The sequence below is a fragment of the Ictidomys tridecemlineatus genome, chromosome 5 (genome assembly GCF_052094955.1).
Source record: "Ictidomys tridecemlineatus isolate mIctTri1 chromosome 5, mIctTri1.hap1, whole genome shotgun sequence".
Classification (NCBI taxonomy): Eukaryota; Metazoa; Chordata; class Mammalia; order Rodentia; family Sciuridae; genus Ictidomys; species Ictidomys tridecemlineatus.
The window spans coordinates 63743924-63763128 of NC_135481.1; the positions used below are offsets into that span (position 1 = coordinate 63743924).

The 19205-nt window shown below is 38.1% G+C and overlaps 1 pseudogene; it reads right to left on the reverse strand.

The window, feature by feature from the left end:
- Positions 1-17644: 17644 nt before the first annotated feature.
- LOC101961803 (general transcription factor IIH subunit 5 pseudogene) lies at positions 17645-17872 on the reverse strand (annotated as a pseudogene).
- Between the last annotated feature and the right edge of the window lie 1333 nt (positions 17873-19205).

The following is a 19205-nucleotide window of genomic DNA, read 5'->3' on the forward strand; positions in this document are numbered from 1 at the left end:
TTTCCATATCAAACTACTGTATTTGCAATCAGAATATATTATATTTGTCTATTTATTTTTATTGTGGCACTGGGGACTGAACCAGGACATCATGCATGCCAAGCAAATGCTCCATCTCTGAGCGACATCCCTAGCCCTTTATTATTTTGAGATAAAGTTTCTCTAAATTGTTGAGGCTGGCCTCAAACTTGCAATCCTCCTTCTCAACCTTCCAAGTGGCTGAGATTACATATACATATTACATGTACCACCAAGCCCAGCAATTTTTGCATTTTTAACAAATATATTTAAAATCCACTGACCCTCTCCCCCACCCCCACCTCCTTTTCATGACTATCACTGTAACAAATACTTGAAATAATTAACTTATAAAAAGCAAGTTTACTTTGTCTCACAGTTTTCAGCCCATGGCCAAACATCCTGGTGGGAGCTTGTGGTGGATTTCATGACTGAGAAGCAAAAAAGAGACAAAGAGGAATTCAATGGTTTGAATATAAGGTAAAATCTCCATGCTAATGCTGGAATGTTTGGAGGTGAAATGATTGGACTGTGGGAGCTGTAACCTGATTGGCCCATCCTTGTTTGAATGGACTGGCTGGGTGATAACTGTAGGCAGGTGGGCATACATGGCACAGGTGGGTCCCCATAGGTGCCCCTTAAGAATGCATCTTCCCCTCAGTTCTCTCCCATGCTCCTCCTCCTGGCTCCTCCCCTCCCCCCATCGTTCTGCTTCACCTGGAGCTGTATCTCTAAAACTATGAGCCAAAATAAACTTTCTCGCCTCTAAGTTGCCCTTGGCAGACATTTTGGGCACAGCAAAACAAACCTAACTAACCCAGAAAGGGGTGGGGGTCTAGCTAGCTCTTTCAAGAGCTTTCCCCCAGTGACCAGAAAACATCCTCTGAGGCCCCATTTCTTTTCTGTATTGCTACCCTGAAGAACAAGCCCATTTCATGGGCCTTCGGGGGAATATTTAAGATGGGAATTATAGCACTCTTTGGCTCAGGGGAGAGGTGGGGGAGATTCTTAAACACAGTTGACAATCATTTGACAACATTTCCAGGGTTTTATATGTATAAATATTAGGTGGTGTGTGTGTGTGTGTGTGTGTGTGTGTGTGTGTGTGTGTGTGGACGAGTGCACGCATCCCACACATGCTGAGGATTGCATACTAAGCAGGTGCTCTACCACTGAGCCTCAGTCCCAAATATGAGCATTTTTATAAATGTCATTTATATTTTTCACCAAAAACATCACACCATAATGGAAACACTCTGAATATCATTTTTCAAAATATTCTTTTGGAATAATTTTCAAGAAGCAGTCGTTTTCTTGCTTGTCAAAATACCAATTCTACCTTGAAAGAACAGAATTTTAAAATATTGTTAGCATCTATAAAGTAGCATTCTGCTGTCAGCTATCTTATTATCATTGAAAAAGTCAGCAAAGTTCAAATGTTTGTCTTTTTGTAAAAGAAAAGTGCAAGTTACTTATGAATTCTGACAACTATTGTAATACTCTGATAAAAAACTCCTAGTGAGCCTCTGAGTGCAGCTGAATATCTTCATCATCAATCACCATCTCATCACGGCCGGCTGTATCAGAAAGATTCCGTGCTGGACTGCATGGTCCATGTCTGTAATCCCAGTGACTCAGGAGGCTGAGGCAGGAGGATCACAAGTTCAAGGACAGCCTAAGCAATTTAGTGAGGATGTAGCTCAGTGTAAGCACTCCTGTGTTCAATCCCCAGTACCAGTACTTCCTCCCACAAAAAAAAAAAAAAAAAAAAAAAAAAGATTCTACTATGTAAAGCTCTTGTTTCTACAAAAATTAACATCTTGATATCATTTCTTAGGCAAAAAAAAGTTAACATGGGAAGCACTATCATCATTCCATCTGTGCCATGGAACTCCTATCTCTCCCAAGACATCAAAATGACTCATAACCAGCTGGCATCCAGTCAAAATAAGAATGCTGGCATCTATCTGTACATTAAGTATTAGCAAAGCGGAATCACTTTCTTTTTTTAGATTTAAAAAATATAAATAGAAATCTAACCTTGTCTTCCAAAACACTGATGGATCATCAGGCACACCATGATGTGCCTTCCCAATCCACCTTAGGGGGATTGAGTAGCTTGGGACCGTTTCCACTTTGATGAAAAGGAATGTGAACTCTAGACAGAGTCAGTAAATTGACATCAAAGAGAACTGGGCTAGACATTCCAAAAATGGCTCCGTCATTCATCAGCTATACAGTTCTTGTGCAAATGAAGTGGCTACTATGCTCCTGTGTCCACATTTTAATGTGGAATACTATTGTAAAATGGAGATGATATGATAACATCTCATGGGAGTATACTAGGATTTTTTCCCCTTTTTATTTTGGTGGTACTTGGGGATTGAACTCAGGGCATTCTAACACCAAGTTACATCCCCAGTCCTTTTTTTAAAGACAGGATCTCACTAAATTACTGAGGCTGGCCTTGAACTTATTGTGATCCTCCTGCCTCAGCCTCCTTAGTTGCTGGGATTACAGGCACAAGCCATCACACCAGGTGAGCTAGGATGAAATAATAGAATTTTGTTAACATGACCATAATGTCTTTTCTAAACCCTCATAAGTTAAGTCCCCAAGCCCTTGCCCTCAACCTTAACTCCCCCATCAGCTTCACAAGGATCATTGGAAGCCTTCATTCAGAACTCCTTCAACTTCAGGTCTTCCCACTGCAAACCTCCTCTTATCCAAACACCATCATGTCCAGGAACCATCCTGTTTTATCTCCTCGCAGGCCGGGTTCCATCAATCACCCCTTCTTTCTCCTGTATATTATTCCACTCCACTGCTCTTTTGGCCTTTTCCCCTAAGCTGATAAGTATATTCAAATATCTCCCAATATTGAAAAAAAATAGGTAATAGGTTATATTTTATATTTATCCCTTTACCCAATCCCACTTATAACCTTCAAGAGGATACCATGATTAACAGTTTGATTAGTATTTACAGAACCCCTTTTTTCAAGATCAAAGATGGCCAGTGTCTCATTGGGTAGTTCTTCCAAGCCACCCTAAATCTTAATATCACAAATAATTAACAAATAATAAGATACAAACACTTAGAAATATATTTAAAAACAGCAAAGCCCTTGATAGATCTAGTCCTCATGGGTTCTTGAACTTCACCAAGAGAAAATGGTTCTGGTGGTTTATTTAAGGGGGTACATCAAAGCAGGGATAAAGTTTCAGAGGTAGAGTCCTGCTTTGTGATATCTTGCAATCAGCAGGTTAATTGACATCTCAGCAAATCATACCCATCTCAGGTGCTGTGTGGAATTTTAGGTAGAACTTGAGAGGGAAGTTCACCTGCATCAGGTGGTCAATCCCTGTGGGGGGTGCCCCAGGGAGTTCCCAGTGCCAGACTTAACCCCATAGGGGCTATTATGTGCAATATAGTCCACACACCGCCCACAGACAGCTTGTGACACCCTTCATTATTTTAAATGTCTTCATGGCATAAAGTTTCATAGTCCTCAAATATTTTTTGAATGTTTACACCATTCTATGCACTGAGGATAGAGCTGTGAACAAGATGAATATTCTCTCCCATTAAAGAACTCACTATCCAAAGTGTGAGGTCACAGAAAGTAACCAAGGTAAACAAGTAAAATATACAATATATTGGATAATGATAAATACTAAGGAGTTTAAATAAAGTGGTCATGGAATGTATTACTGAAAAAGGTAGTATTTGAATAAAGATTTAAAGAAGGTGAGGGAAAAGCCCTTTTGGATATCTAGGGAAAGAACAGTCTTCAACAGAGAAAACAGCAAGTACAAATGTCCTGAGACAGAATATTTGTCACTAAGTTATAGTTGCAGTATTCATATATGAACAATGGTAATTACTTCTCAAATTTAGTTAAGGTCCTATTTGAGTATATTGAAATTTAAAGACAAATTGTAAATTCAATCATCACCAGCAATCCTCTCTTTAAAATCGTAAGAGAATCTGGATGCAATGGTACATGCCTATAATCCCAGTGATTCGGGACACTGAGGCAGGAGAATTACAAGTGAAGACCAACGTCAGCAATTTAGCAAGACACTTACCAACTGAGGGAGATCCTGCCTCAAAATAAAAACAATAAAAAGAGCTAGGGATATAGCTCAGTGGTAAAGCACCTTTGGGTTCAACCCCTAGTTCTCCCTCCAAAAAGTCCAACTCAATAAATGACAAATAAAATAAGAATAATCACCAGAGAAATTCTTTTTTGCTCTCCATATACACAAAATGTCAGAAGAAGCATGCTTAACTATTGACATGCTCATTTCTGTAAGAAGTTGGAAGATCAAACTTGCATTTATAAATTTTTTTCCCACTATCCACACATTATTTATTTTTTTGTACCAATGATTGAACAAGGGGCAATTAACCACTGAACCACATCCCCAGACCTTTTTAAAAAATATTGTATTTTGACACAGGGTTTTGCTAAATTGCTTAGGGACTCACTAAGTTGCTGAGTACTGGTCTCAAACTTTTGATCCTCCTGCCTCAGCCTCCCTAAGTCAATGGGATTACAGGCATGTGCCACCTTGCCTGGCCACTCATTATTTCTTTTGTTCTCCACTATAATCTCTTTTACTGGCCTAGATTATATGAACCAAATACCTATTCCTGAAGGATCTAAATCCCTTTTAGCATATTGCCCTTTTCTGATTTCTTTAATTCCTCATTCATCTCTCCTATTAAACATGAAAGTACTCTGAGGTTTCCCAGAGAATGTCTTTCATTCTAAAGAAACTCTTGGGTCCAGTTCTCCCTGTACAACAAAAACTCAATTTCCCCATAGTAGTTGGAATCCATCATCTCAACCAGTTTAACAATTTCTTCTTGGGTATGGGTTCAGTGGTATCAGGAACCCAGAATAGCCAGGTAGCATCTTGACATCCTATTCAATGGAACTATTGTTGTATTTCATGCTAGAAGCATTTCTCTGTTGAGAACTAAAACCTTCAAACCAGCAGACCTCTGAGTTACAGCAGTGAAAAATAAGAATCCTGGAAGTAGGTTGTTGAATGTAAGAATAAGAAATCCCACTTCTATTTCCAACCTTTGATTCTGGATCCATGTAATCTGTGGGAGAAACAACAACATATATGGAAATATATATATTGAATTTTGTAAGAAAGAATCTCAGTCTTTTAGGATGCTATCCTCCCACTGGCGCTGGTGCTGAAACCAAGCTACCAGTAGGCTATTTTCATTCCATCAGCCCAGTGGCTTCTGGGTAATGAGATATGTGGAAAGATCAATGAATTCCCCCCACACAAGCTCATTGTAACACTTTTTGATGGGAAGCAACACCATGGGTAATACCATTACAGAAAATAAGGCATTCCAGCTGGGCATGGAGGCCCACACCTATAATTCCTGAGATTCTGGGGGCTGACAGGAAGATTGCTAGTTTGTGGTCCTGCGGGGCAACTTAGTGAGATACTGTCTCAAAATAAAAAATAATAAAAAAAGAGAGTGTGGGGCAGGTGCAGTGGCACAGCAGCTAAGGAGGCTGAGACAGGGGATCACAAACAAGTTCAAGGCTGGTCTTGGCCTTGGCAACTTTGGGAGATCCTGTCTCACAATAAAAAAAAAAAAAATTAAAAGGGCTGGAGATGTAATTCAATGGCAGAATGCCCTTGGGCTCAATTCCCTGAACCAAAAAAAAAAAAGAAAAGAAAAGAAAAAAATGTGGGGATTGGAAATGTAGCTCCACTGTAGAGTACCCCTGGTTTCAATCCCCAGTACTGCAAGCGAATAAAATGAAGAAAGAAAACTGATTCAGTCCATTGATGTTACTGCTGAAAGAAACATAACATAGGAGCAGGATGGCAAATCCACACCCAAAATTTTGTATATCCCAGTAAGAATCAAATTATTAACTTTGTGATGTAAGAGGTCCAGCGTAAACAATTTGCTAGCGAATTGGCCAACTGATCCCCTCAGGAAATGACAGAGGATTTGTACCTGGCAGTACATATAACCATGTGTATCCACAGGTTCCATGGATTTCATACCTACAGACTCAACCAAATAAAGATCAAAAATATTTGGGAAAGCTGGGGGCAGTGGCACCTACCTGTAATCCCAGTGACTCAGGAGGCTGAGGCAGGAGGATTACAAATTCAGAGCCAGCCTCAGCAATTTAGCAAGCCCTAAGCAATTTAGTGAGACCCTTTCACTGAAAAAGAAAAAAAAAAAAAGGCTGGGGATGTGGCTCAGTGGTTAAGTGTCCCTGGGTTCAGTCCCCAGTACCAAAAAGCAAAAACCAAAAAATCCCCACAGCCTCAGCAACTTAGCGAGGCCCTAAGAAATTTGGTGAGACCTTGTCTCAAAATAAAAAAAATAAAAAGAGCTGGGGATATGATTCAATGATAAAATACCACTGGGTTCAATCCCCAATACCTCCAAAAAATGTTGGGGAAAAAATGCTGTACTAACATATACAGAATTTTTTCTTGTCATTAGTCCCTAAGCAATATAGCATAAGAATTATTTACATAGCCTTTCCACTGTATTAGGTATTAGAAGTATTCTAGACATGATTTAAAGTATATAGGACAATGTGCTGAGGTTATATACAAATACTACAACATTTTACATAGAAGACTTTGCAATTTGTGGAATTTGGTATGGGAGGGTTCTAGAAGCAATATTCCATGGAGATGGAGAGACAACTGTGTACTCTTAGCCCTGTCAGCCTTATTGAGGGGAAGTCCACATTGTGGAAATCCACATTGTTGGGTCTATACTTAGTCTCCATCCCTGCAACAGGGCCACCTTATGCTTGAGTTTATTGAGCAAACACTGTTGTGTCTGGAGAGGGAGGCAGAGTGACATTTGTACTCTATGCCTGATGAATTGAGAGCCTCCTCTGCAGTGGATGCCCTTTTGAAGGCATTTTTATGGACTCAACTGTTATTTCATTCTGCCAGTTTGAGAGATCCAGCCACATACCTTTTCCCAGATCTCCTTTCTACTGATCTTTTAATTTTTTTAACCTTTGTTTTATTTATTTATTTTTGCGTGGTGTTGAAGACCGAACCCAGTGCCTCAAACGTACCAGGCAAGCACTCTACCACTGAGCCATACCCCTAGATCCTTTCTACTGATCTTCTGAAGCTGTCTTTCTTTTCAGATTCCCTGAAGATACAATAAAACTGTTAGCACCAGCCCAGTGATTAGTTAGATCTGTTCTTCTAGCAACTTCTCAATGTAGAAAAAATGGACAATAATTTTAGAGATGGCCCACATTCTTCCTTGAATGTGTATTCCTTGCTTTTTCTTATTCTTGAGATAGATCATATTCTCCCTTGAATATGTATCTACTTCAAAACCTCTGTGTATGCCTTTGTGGGGTGCAAGGGGTAGCAGATCTTGAAGATCTGCCTACTGGGAGCTTTTTGCTTCACATTGTCTTTAAAGGATATCCCTGATAGAGGCTGTAAGGCTGTAGTAGGTTTTTCTGCTTGTTGCAGAATTATCTGTACATCAGACATGATACACTGGTTGATTTTCTTGTTTGTTTATTTTTAAGAGACAGAGTGTGCTATGTTGCCCAGGCTGGCCTTGAACTCCTGGACCCAAGCAGTCCTCCTGCCTCAATCTCCAAAGTGTTGGGATTACGGGCATGCACCATGAAGCCCAACTTTACCTTACCTTTTAAGGATGTTTTTACTGTATATAGAATTCTGGTTTGTCAGTTTCTTCTTTTAGCACTTTAAAAATATTAGCCCACTGTCTTCTGTCTTCCTTTGTTTCGGATGAAAATTTGGTAGATCTTTGGTTTATTGTTTTCGGGTATATGTGAAATCATTTTTCTCATACTGCTTGCAAGGTATGCTTTTTGTCTGGTGTTCAGCAGTCTGAATATGTTGTGGTAGGCATGGTTTTCTTTGAATTTATCCAGCTGAGAGTCTTTGAAATCCCTGATTATGTAAAGACATGATTATCAAAAAAATTGCAAAATCTTTTTATCATTGTATTTTTACATATTTTTTCTGTTCCTTTCTCCTTTATCCTTCTGAATCTCCAATTTGATATACATTATATCTTTTGGAATTGTCTCTTATCTCTGAGGCTTTGTTTTATTTTTTTGATACTGGCTTTTTTTTTTTTTTTTTTTTGGTGGAGGTGCTGGGGATGTTTGTCTTCTTTTTGGAATTTTTATTTGTTTTTCATACTGGATCAATCCTTCCTTCCTTCTTTCCTTCCTTCCTTCCTTCCTTCCTTTCTTTCTTTCTTTCTCTCTTCCTTCCTTTTTTTTTTCTTTTGGTACCAGGGATTGAATCCAGGGGCACTTAACCACTGAGCCACCTCCCCAGCCCTTTTTATGTTTTATTCAGAGATGGAGTCTTAAGTTGCTGAGGGCCTCACTATGTTGCTGAAGCTTGCTTTGAACTTACAATTCTCCTGCTTCAGCCTCCCAAATCGTTGCAATTATAGGTGTGTGCCATCATGCCTGGCCATATTGGATCATTTCTATTAGTCTCTCTCCAAGTTTAATTGATTCTTTGCTTTGTTATTTTCATTTTGCTATTAATATCACCTAGTATATTTTTAAATGCACATAAAATTTAATTTAATTTTACATTTAATTCATGCAATTTCCATTTGCTTCTTTTCTGTCATTTCAATTTGCTGAGATTTCCTTTTTACTCATGCGCATTTTTCCTATACAACTTGAATATAGTTGTATTATCTGTCTTAAAAATCTTGCTAATTGCACAGCTTGTATCATATCAGTTACTGTTGATCATCTTTTCTCTTGACACATAGTTTTGTTTCTTTCCATGTCAAATAATTATGAATTGTTTCTTGGACAATGTGGCTGTTAAATTGTAGAGATACATTCTGTTATATTCTTTTTTTCCTCTTGATATCTTTTAGTTGGCAGTCACCTTTATTTATTTATATGCATACTGAGAATCAAATCCAACCTCACACTTGCTAAGCAAGTGCTCCTGTGAGCCACCATCCTAGCCCCAGATTCTATTATATTCTTTAAAGTGTTCATTTGATTGTTTATTTGTTTTAAGCATGCCATTAATTTGAGTAGATTCAATCTGCAATGTCTGTCTCTGGGCCACAGAACAAACATCAGTTTAGTTCTTGAGTCTTTGATTAGGCTGCTTGCAGTCTACCCTACACATATCTACCCTATATATGGTTCAGGGCTTCTCCAGAAAGCTGAACAGTATTTCAACACAAATAATATGTCTTCCCCTCTCTGAGTCTCTCATTTCTTGATTCCCTCTCACTGTCTGGCAGCTGTGGGTTCACCCAAGTCTCTCCTCTATTTTTTTTTAATAGCTCATTTTTTTTAACACAATGCCTTTATTTTTATGTGGTGAAGATGGAACCCGTGTCCTACCCATGCTAGGTGAGCACTCTACCGCTGAGCCACAATCCCTGCCCCTATATATATATATATTTTTTTTAAAGACAGGAATGACTCTGGGTTTTCTATCAGTATTTTTGCACTCCTGTAGTGCTGACTGAAGTCCGCCCTCAAGCCAAAGATTATAAAAGATGGGAGAATTTACCACATGCTATTGCTTCCATCTAGGTATTAACTCCCTGTCAAAATCTATGTGCTTCTGTTCCTTTCTTCTGTGCCTTCAGAGAATTTTTTTTTTTAATATTTTGTGCAGAGTTTACTTCTGGTCTACCAAGGGCTTCTGAGGACATAGCATAAGAAGAACTCCAGGAACATTTTATTAAGCTCTCTATGTTACTAGGGACACCAGGATCAATTAGCATTGCCAAAGATTCTTACCTACTAACATTTTCTGACTTTAGTCCTATGACTCATGGTGATCATTGTGCCCACATTGTGTTTTTAATGTTCTTTGGAGATTTTTATTTTAAAATAGGTTTAAACTTACAGAAAAATTATGAAGATCGCATAGAGTTCTCATCGACCCCACACTCAAATTTCCTCTCTGATTAACAATTTAGTATGGTGTGTGCGTTTGTCACAATTACTGAACCAATATTGCTGCATTATTATTATTACCTAAGTTCATACTTTCTTCAGATTTCCTTACATTTTACCTAACTAATGTCCTTCTTCTGCTCCAGGATATTAAGGATATACAGCACTGCACTCTATGTATATCTAAAAAGAAAAACAATAGCAAGGAAAAAAGATAACATCACATTAGTCATCAGGTTTCCTGAGCTTCCTGTGGTTGTGGAAGTTGCTCAGGCTTTCCTTGTTCTTGGTGACTTTGACAGCTTTGAAGAACACTGACTGGTCTAGCATTTTGTAGAACATTCACTTGGGATTTGATTGATATTTAGCTCATGATTAGACTAGTGTTATTTGCTTTTGGTCAGAAAGCCAGAGGCAAAATGTCATTCTCTTCAAATCATGAAGACTACATACTGTCAGCATGACCCCACTTTGACCACTGACTGAGGAAGCATTTGTCAAGAGTCTGTGTTATCAAGTTACTCTTTTCCCTCTTCCTTTCCATAAAATCCCCTGAAAGGAGTCCCCACATTGTCTCTTGATCCATATTATCTTTGCTCCTGGATCCTATTATCTCCATTGGAATTAGGGAGCCCATCTCAACTGTAATCTTTCATTATATCCATCTACAGAAAACAGTCACTGCAGAGTTTACAAGCATACCCATATCCATCCACTAATGTTTTTCTCATGCCTTAGAGAAGGGAGTGTCCTCTGAGATTTCTTAGGTGATATAAGGAGATGGTGGCAATCTATAAATGATAAACTTACATGAAGATCTATCTCCTTAAGGTTTTGAATTCTCCAAAATTTTTGTCAAAGACAGGTGTAGTGACACAAACCTGCCAACTACTCAGGAGGCCGATGCAGGAGGATCACAAGTTCTAGGCTGGTTTGAGTAACTTAGTGAAAACCTGTCTCAAAATAAAAAGTTAAAAGATCTGAGGATGTAACTCAGTGGTAGAGCAACAGGGGGTGTAATCTCCACTACAGCAAGAGAAAAAAGGGGGAAAAAAAAGGACTGGGGATGTAACTCAGTGGTAGAGAGAGGCCTAGCATGCATAAGGCCAGGGTTTTAAAAAAAGATCAAAAAGTTCTTGCATTCCAACTGCCCACTATTAGGACAGAGATGTAGCTCAGGGGTAGAGCCCATGCTGAGCATGTGCAAGGTTCCTACTTTCAACTCCAGCTACAAAATGAAAAAGGAAAAGAATGAAAGTAAACAGCCCACTATTGAAACAAAGTTTCAGTCAAACAATGTTAGAACCATTTCCAGCTGCATAAACACATTAATTTCAGAATTTGGAGTTCTTGCTCCGGCACACACCTATAATACCAGCTACTCAAGAGTTTGAGGCAGAAGGATTGCAAATTTTTTTTTAAACAGAATATGATTTTTTAAAAATATTTATTTATTTTAGTTGTACACAGTACCTTTGTTTATTTTATTTTATTTATTTATTTTATGTGGTGCTGAGGATTGAACCCAGAGCCTCTCATGCACTAGGCAAGCACTGTACTGCTGAGCCACAACCCCATCCCCAGAAGGATTGCAAATTTGAGGCTAGCCACACCATTTAGTGAGAACAAGACCAAAAAAAAAAAAAAAAAAAAAAAGGAAAAAGTTAAATTCAGAATTTGTAAGAACATGTATATCAACAATTCAACCAAATTCAGTGTTAATTTTTGTCTTCTATGTCCTTCTCAAATGGGGATGGCTTTGTCTTTCAGGATACCTTTGTACAAGTCTGGAGAAATTTCTGGTTGACAGAACTTGGATGGGAAGATGCTGCTGGATCTAGTGGAGACAGTTCAAACGTGATGATAAATATCCTAGAATATACAGGATAGCCTTCCCAATGGTTTTCCTGCCCAGTGTGTTGAGAAATTCTGATCTACAGGTAACAGTGGCGTGTTGGAATAAAACATTAGGAAAATGGACATCCTTCACATAATGCCACTACAGTGGCTTAAGCAAAGGAAGGAGAGTTGCTTCCTCTGCCATTGGAAGTTTGGAGAGATTTGGGCATTATGGAATCTTACCTTTTTTCAAGTCACTAATATTCTAAGTTTCAGTGTCATACTGTTCCCAGCAGTGTCCTGTCTTAGATTTGGTAAGGCTGTCAAATCAACTTACGTTGCCATTCTGAAACCTGAACAATTAAATTTTATGTTTGATTTTAGTCTGCAGGGATAGGAAATAAATGATTTTTTAAAGGGTTACATGGAAGTTTTTGTTTGTTGGTTTGTTGGTTTGTGGCAGGGTCTCACTGGGTTACTAGGTTGGGCTCCAGCTTGCGATCCTTCTGCCTCCAGAGTACTGGGATTACAGGCATGTGCCACCATAATCAGCAACCGTGGAAGTTTTTGTTCACTGACTGCGACTTGAACTGCATGCTTCAAGACCTGAACTTTTAATTTCTTCCAGTTCTTCAGTGCTTTCAAAGGAAGCCAACATTTGTTGTAGACAGCATTACTATCAAACAGTTGACATATTCAAATATGGCTCCAAAGCACTTGCTTTAGTAAGTACTTCACTGCAATCGACTAAAGGTGATGCCTCTACCCCAACTACATTCTCCTTCTTACTGATGGATTGCTCAGCATTGCATTTGTGGCTTTTCTTAGTTTTTGTTTTATTTTTGTGGTGCTGGGGATTGAACCCAAGGACTCACATGTGTTAGGTAAACGCTTACCACAGTGCTGCATCTTAAGCCCTGCATTTAAGTTTAAGAAAATGCCAAAAATCATGCCAGGCATGGTGATATGTGCCTGTAATCCAAGTTACTTGGGAGGCTGAAACAGGAGGATCACAAGTTTGAGTACAGCTTCAGCAACTTAGTGAGACCCTGTCTCAAGATAAGAAATAAAGGGGCTGGGGATGTGGCTCAAGCGGTAGCGCGCTAGCCTGGCATGCGTGCGGCCCAGGTTTGATCCTCAGCACCACATACAAACAAAGATGTTGTGTCTGCCGAAAACTAAAAAAAAAATAAATATTAAAATTCTTTTAAAAAAAAAAGATAAGAAATAAAAAAGAATGGGATGTAGCTTATTTGGTAGAGCACCCCTGAGTATGAACAAATCAATTTGAAATGCAGTATCTGAAAGTCTGTTTCCCAGAACCACTCCTGGAACCATTTTCTGTATTAATCAGGATTTAATGGGGAATGGGGAATAACACAGGCAGAAACTATAATAGTTATCTTTTTTTAAAAAAATCCATCTTTTATTGTGGTAAAAGTATGCATAATATGAAATGTACCATTTTAACCATTTTTTAATGTATAGTTCAGTGGTATTAAATGCATTCACAATGTTGTGTAATCATCACCACGATCTATCTTCATAACTTTTTGCATATTGCAAGACTGAAACTCTATACCTATTAAGCACTAACTCCTCACTGCTCTCTTCTCCAAGTGCCTAGAAACCACCATTCTACTTTCAATCTCTATGATTCTGATTGTTTTAACTGCTTCCTATAAGTAGAGTGATACTATATTTGTCTTTTAGTAACTGGCTGATTCACTTAGTATAATGCCTTCAAATTTCATCCATTATAACATATGTCAGATTTTTTTTTCTTTTTTAAGGCTGAATAATATGGCATTTTGCTTATCCATTCATATATTAATAGACACTTGGATTACTTTAATGTTTTAGCTATTATGAAGAATGATGTTATATATATGGATGTACAAAACCCAGCTTTCAATTCTGTTGGTTATATACCCAGAAATGGAATTGCTGGATCATATGATAATTCTTTTTTTTTTTTAACTTTTTGAAGAAGTACCTTACCATTGCAGATTCTTAACTGAGAAAACTAATATAAAGTGTTGCTGGAGGGCTAGGATTGTGGCTCAGTGGTAGAGTGCTTGCCTAGCATGTGTGAGGCACTGGGTTTGATTCTCAGCACCACATATAAATAAATAAAAATAAAGGTTCATTTACAACTATATAAAAATAAATAAATAAATAAATAAATGTGCATTTAAAAAATATATATATGGTGTTGCTGGAGATATTACATGTATTGGAGAACTAAAAATGGAAACTAAACAAAGAGGTGGTAACTGTAAGAAGTAGATGGGGGCTGGGCATGGTGGTACATGCCTGTAATGCCTTCAACTCAGGAAGTTTTAGCAGGAGGATCACAAGTTCAAGGCTAGCTGAAACAATTTAGCAAGATCCTGTCCCAAAATAAAATTTAAAACAGGATTGGGGATATAACTTAGAGGTAGAACACTCCTGGGTTAAATCTCTACTAGCACTATTTTTTAAAAAAAAGTAGGTGAGGAAGGGAAGAAAAAAAAATAACATTGATATTATTGGGACCAAACACTTTTAATAAAGGAGCCCTATGAGCTGGGTTTGTAGTTCAGTGGTAGTGCATCTACAACTAAAAAAAAAAAAGTGAGTTAGGGCGGGGGCCTGGCTGGTGCCAGAGTCTCTGAGGGAATGTAATGAGGTTTGTTCTGAGAGTGTGGAGAGAAATCCAGAGCTGTTGGCTTGAAGAGCTGTTGCCTGGGCGACACTAAAAGAAACAGGAAGCAAACAGGAAGGAGCAAGTCCCTTCTCCTTTCTTTCTGCCTCTGATCTCCCACGACTGGCAGAACCTAACAGAGAGCCAGGTTGGCAAAGGGAAATCTTGGATTGCAGAGTTCCAGTTTCAGCTCCACAGCACAGCCTGTAGAAGAGTGGGTGTGAGGCTGAGGAACATTTCTTCATAATCAGCACGGTTAGATGATCACTGATCATCGTTCAGATTATGTACAAAAGGATGAAGGAAAGAGGCTGGGGTTGTGGCTCAGTGGCAGAATGCTTGCCTAGCACATGTGAGAACTGGGTTCCATCCTCAGTACCACATAAAAATAAATAAAACAAAGGTATTGTGCCAACTACAACATATATATATATATATATAATGAAGGAGAGGCAGCAGAGTAAGATTTCATGAGCTTCTAGCCTTAGTATCTAAAGGAATAGTGGAGAGAGAGCTATAATATATATGGAGAGGGGTGCTGGAAGGAACTAGTTATAGCATGTAAGATCTGCTGAGATTGAGAAATTTAGTTAGAGAAACCTAGAGTCTAATATAGTACAATTGTACTACAATTGTGGTCTCTTGACTGGCCAGTCTGAAATTTTTTAAAAATTTGTTTTAGATGTTGATGGACATTATTTTATTCATTTATTTATATGTGGTGCTGAGAATCAAACCCAGTGCCTCATACATGTGAGGCAAGTGCTCTACCCCTGAGCCATAACCCCAGCCCCTAGTCTGTAATTTTTTTAAAAAATTTTGATTTAAGAAAGGGTATGCAAAAAAAAAAAAAAAAGAAAAGAAAAAAAAAAAGGGTATGCATGTACTCCTGTGCATGTTTTAGATTTCTGCCACTGTGACTACTGTGACTAAATACCTGAGATGATCAACTTATTAGGAAGAAGGATTTATTTTGGCTTACAGTGGTTTCAGAGGTTTCAATCCATGGTCACTTGGCCCTGTTACCTTTGGGCCTGTGGTGAGGCAGTACATCACAGTTGGAGTACAGGCCAGAAGAAGCCTGTTCACCACAGTTTAGCCAGGAAGTAGAGAGAGAGAGGGAGGAAGGGAAGGCAGAGGGCCCCAATATTCCCTTTGAGGGCATGTCACAAATGACTTCACTTCCCTCTACTAGGCCTCACCTAAAGGTTCTACCACCTTCTGATAGCACTGAGCTGTGGACCAAGTCTTCAACACGTGGGCCTTTGAGAGACATTCCTGATCCAGATATATACATATACTTATATAATTCAAATATTTATTTTAAAACATAGATATAATTTTATATTCATAAAATTTTTCATTTTAATCCTTTTTTAATTGTGGGGAAAATACCCATAATATAAAACTTCCAATTTTCACCACTTCAAATCGGCAATTCAGTGACATTAAGTACATTCATGCTTTTGTACCACAATCACCACCATCTCTATGACTTTTTTTCATCATCCTAACTGAAACTTTGTATACCTATTAAATACTAATTCCCCATTATTTCCATTCTCAGGCCCTGGTAACCACTATTCTACTTTCAGGCTCTTTGAATTTCACTATTCTAGATACCTCCTATAAGTAGAAACACAATATTTGGTTTTTTTTGTGTCTGGCTTATTTCAATTAGTGTAATGTTTTCCAGCTTCATTCATATTATAGCATGTGTCAAAATTACATTCCTTTTTTGAAAAAAAATTATCATGGGCTACCTTTTTTTTTAAAAAAAATTTTAGTTGTAGATAGACACATACTTTTATTTTATTTATTTATTTTTATGTGGTGCTGAGGATCAAAAACAGTGCCTCACACATGCTCTGCCACTGAGTTACAACCCCAGCCCCTTTACATTTCGAGACTTATTGTTATGTATGGACCATGTTTTGTGCAATTTGTTTTTATCAGTCATCAACAGGATAAAAGCTTGTGCCAGTATCTAAAGCAATTATGTCACTAAGCAACCATGTTTAGTGCCCTCAATATTTTGGGGGAAGATTTGCTCTTTCTAGAACTTTAAGCAGAACTGTAGAGGAGGTATTTAGAGATACAGCTTTGGGCTAAAGACTTGGGAGTTATAAAAGAAAACAAATTTCAAACCTGGACTAAAATGAATTTTTCTGCATGATGTGACAGTTTTCTTCTAGGAAGAAATTAGAATTTCTGATAAAATTCAAGCACAAATTTCTAGTAAACTAAGGGGATTGAGACTTCTAAGAAATCAATCGTTCATTAATTTATCTTTCAGTTGAGAGTAGTGAGTAACTTTTTACCAAATATTCTTTTCATTTTTGTATCTAATCTAACTATGATTTTCTAACCAATCTCTTTTCCCTAAACATATCTTCAAAAGTGAATATTTGAATTGAACTTATGAAAGGAAGAAAAATTTTTAAAGCGGTAAAATCATGACTCTCATGCAGATATGAAGTGAATATGGGTCAAAGATTTTTTACTTAATGCCCTAATTAATGAGGAAATGCTATTACAATCAGTGCAAAGGAAAATCCAATGACCAGACTAATATATAAATCTATTAGAAATTCTGAAATCAATTTTCTTTTCTGTTTTAATTTTATTTATTTATTTTTTTAAATTTTGAAACAGTGTCTTGCTAAATTGCTGAGGCTGACCTTGAACTTGTGATCCTCCTGTCTCAGCTTCCCCATTTGCTGGTTTACAGGTATACACTACCATACCTGTCAGCACTTCCCAATAATCTTTTGGTCCGTTTAAAAGTTGTTCACACTTTCACTTACATCCTCCTATATACCTCATCCTTTGCTGCAAGATGGCAATGAATTTTTTTTATGTTTTTATTTTATTAAAGGATAATAAAAGCCAAATTACAGCCAACTGTTAAAGCGCTCTCTCGAGTGCTCTCTCTCCCTCCCTCCCTCCCTCTCTCTTTTTTCCTTTTAATACTGAAATACAACAAAAATCAGTTCTGGGGTTTTTGTCTGAACAAATGATTATAGTCTTTCCCACAGCAGGCTCCACAGCCACATAAGCCACTGAACGGGGACAGTCTTTCCTATTTGTTGCTTACAATTCCTAAGAAGTCAATATTTAGTATTTTATTTCTGGGTAAGAGAAAAAGCATTTTGGTCCATTAATGCACCTACTAGCTCCTGGAGAACATTCATTAACAAACTCTACTATTATGGAGACATGAATGTCATCGATATCTTAAATGATGAACTTCTTCCCCAGGGCATTGGACTCATCCAAGTACAGTAGAAACTGCTTCACGGCAGGATCGCATTCTATAAGCACTCCTTTCAAGATGTTGACCATTTTTTTCCAGTCAGTAGGTGCTGATGACCTCAATAATCCACACATTCCCCAGCAGACCTCCGCCCACAGATCCAGCAGAGCCTCGGTGTTGCCCACAAATTGCAGCAATGATTTTTTGATTCAGGCTCAGGTTCATAACAAAACAAAATATTATCAAATATTTTTTTTTTCTGTAACAGTTGGCTTCTGACATTAGTTGCTGATTTAGGGGAGTCAGGCAGGAGTTTTAAGAGTAAATGATTTTCACTGAATCCTCATTTTCAGTAGGACTCTCTCCTTAACTTGACAAGGCATCCTTTACCCTCTTCAGGAAATCAATCCTGATTCTTCAGAGGGCAGCAGGTGTTATTTATTTATTTTAGTACCAGGGATTGAACTCAGGGGTGCTTAACCACTGAGCCAAATAAAAGTCCTCTTTTACTTTATGTTTATTTATTTATTTATTTTTAAAGAGAGAGAATTTTTTAATATATATTTTTCAGTTTTTGGCGGACACAACATCGTTGTTTGTATGTGGTGCTGAGCCACATCTCCAGCCCTTACTTTTTATTTTTGAGACAGTGAGGCACTAAGTTGCTTAGGGCCTCACTAAGTTTCTAAGGCTGGTCTTAAACTTTCAATTCTCCCGCCTCAGCCTCCTGAGTTGCTGCGATTACAGGGGTGCACCACCTCACCTAACTTGCGCTTGCTCTTGTCCACTTTGATAGTAAATTTGCTAAATTAGTTCCCATTATCCTCTTGCCCTCCAGCTTCCAAAATGTTAGTGATTTGTTCTCTGAGTCTGATTATATCAACAGAAAATACCCCAACCATCTATGACAATAGAACTCTGGCCTACAATCTCTGTAACAATTGGCCAGCAGGGTCATGATTTGGTCGATGAGTCAGCTTCCCAATATTGTGTCCCCTACCTCTACTTGTAGGTCAGGACCAACCATAAGAAACCTGTTTTCTGGTGAGCTCAACTCCAGCTTCCCCTTGATTACAATCACCAATCAGAGAAACCTTTTGCCTGCCTTCCAATCTCTGCCCAATATGAGAATGATAGTTGATCCCTACGACAAGCCTGAATAGTCTGTCTTCATTTGGGTGGTCTTCATCTTTTTGACTTTGAAGTTTTATGTTTTGGAGGGATTTGTTTTAGAGGGATTTCAGGAGGAAGAGTTTTATGTGGTTCAGTCCAACATCTTCAACTGCAAGTCTTTTTCTGTGCCCTGTCAGTTGGCCACTGTTCACTCTCTAGCTCCAACAGGCTTCAAAATAACCTTCATTATGTCTTCTCACAAATCTGGATGCAGAATTCAAAATCTGTTCAAATTCCTCCAAGGTATCTACAGGAAC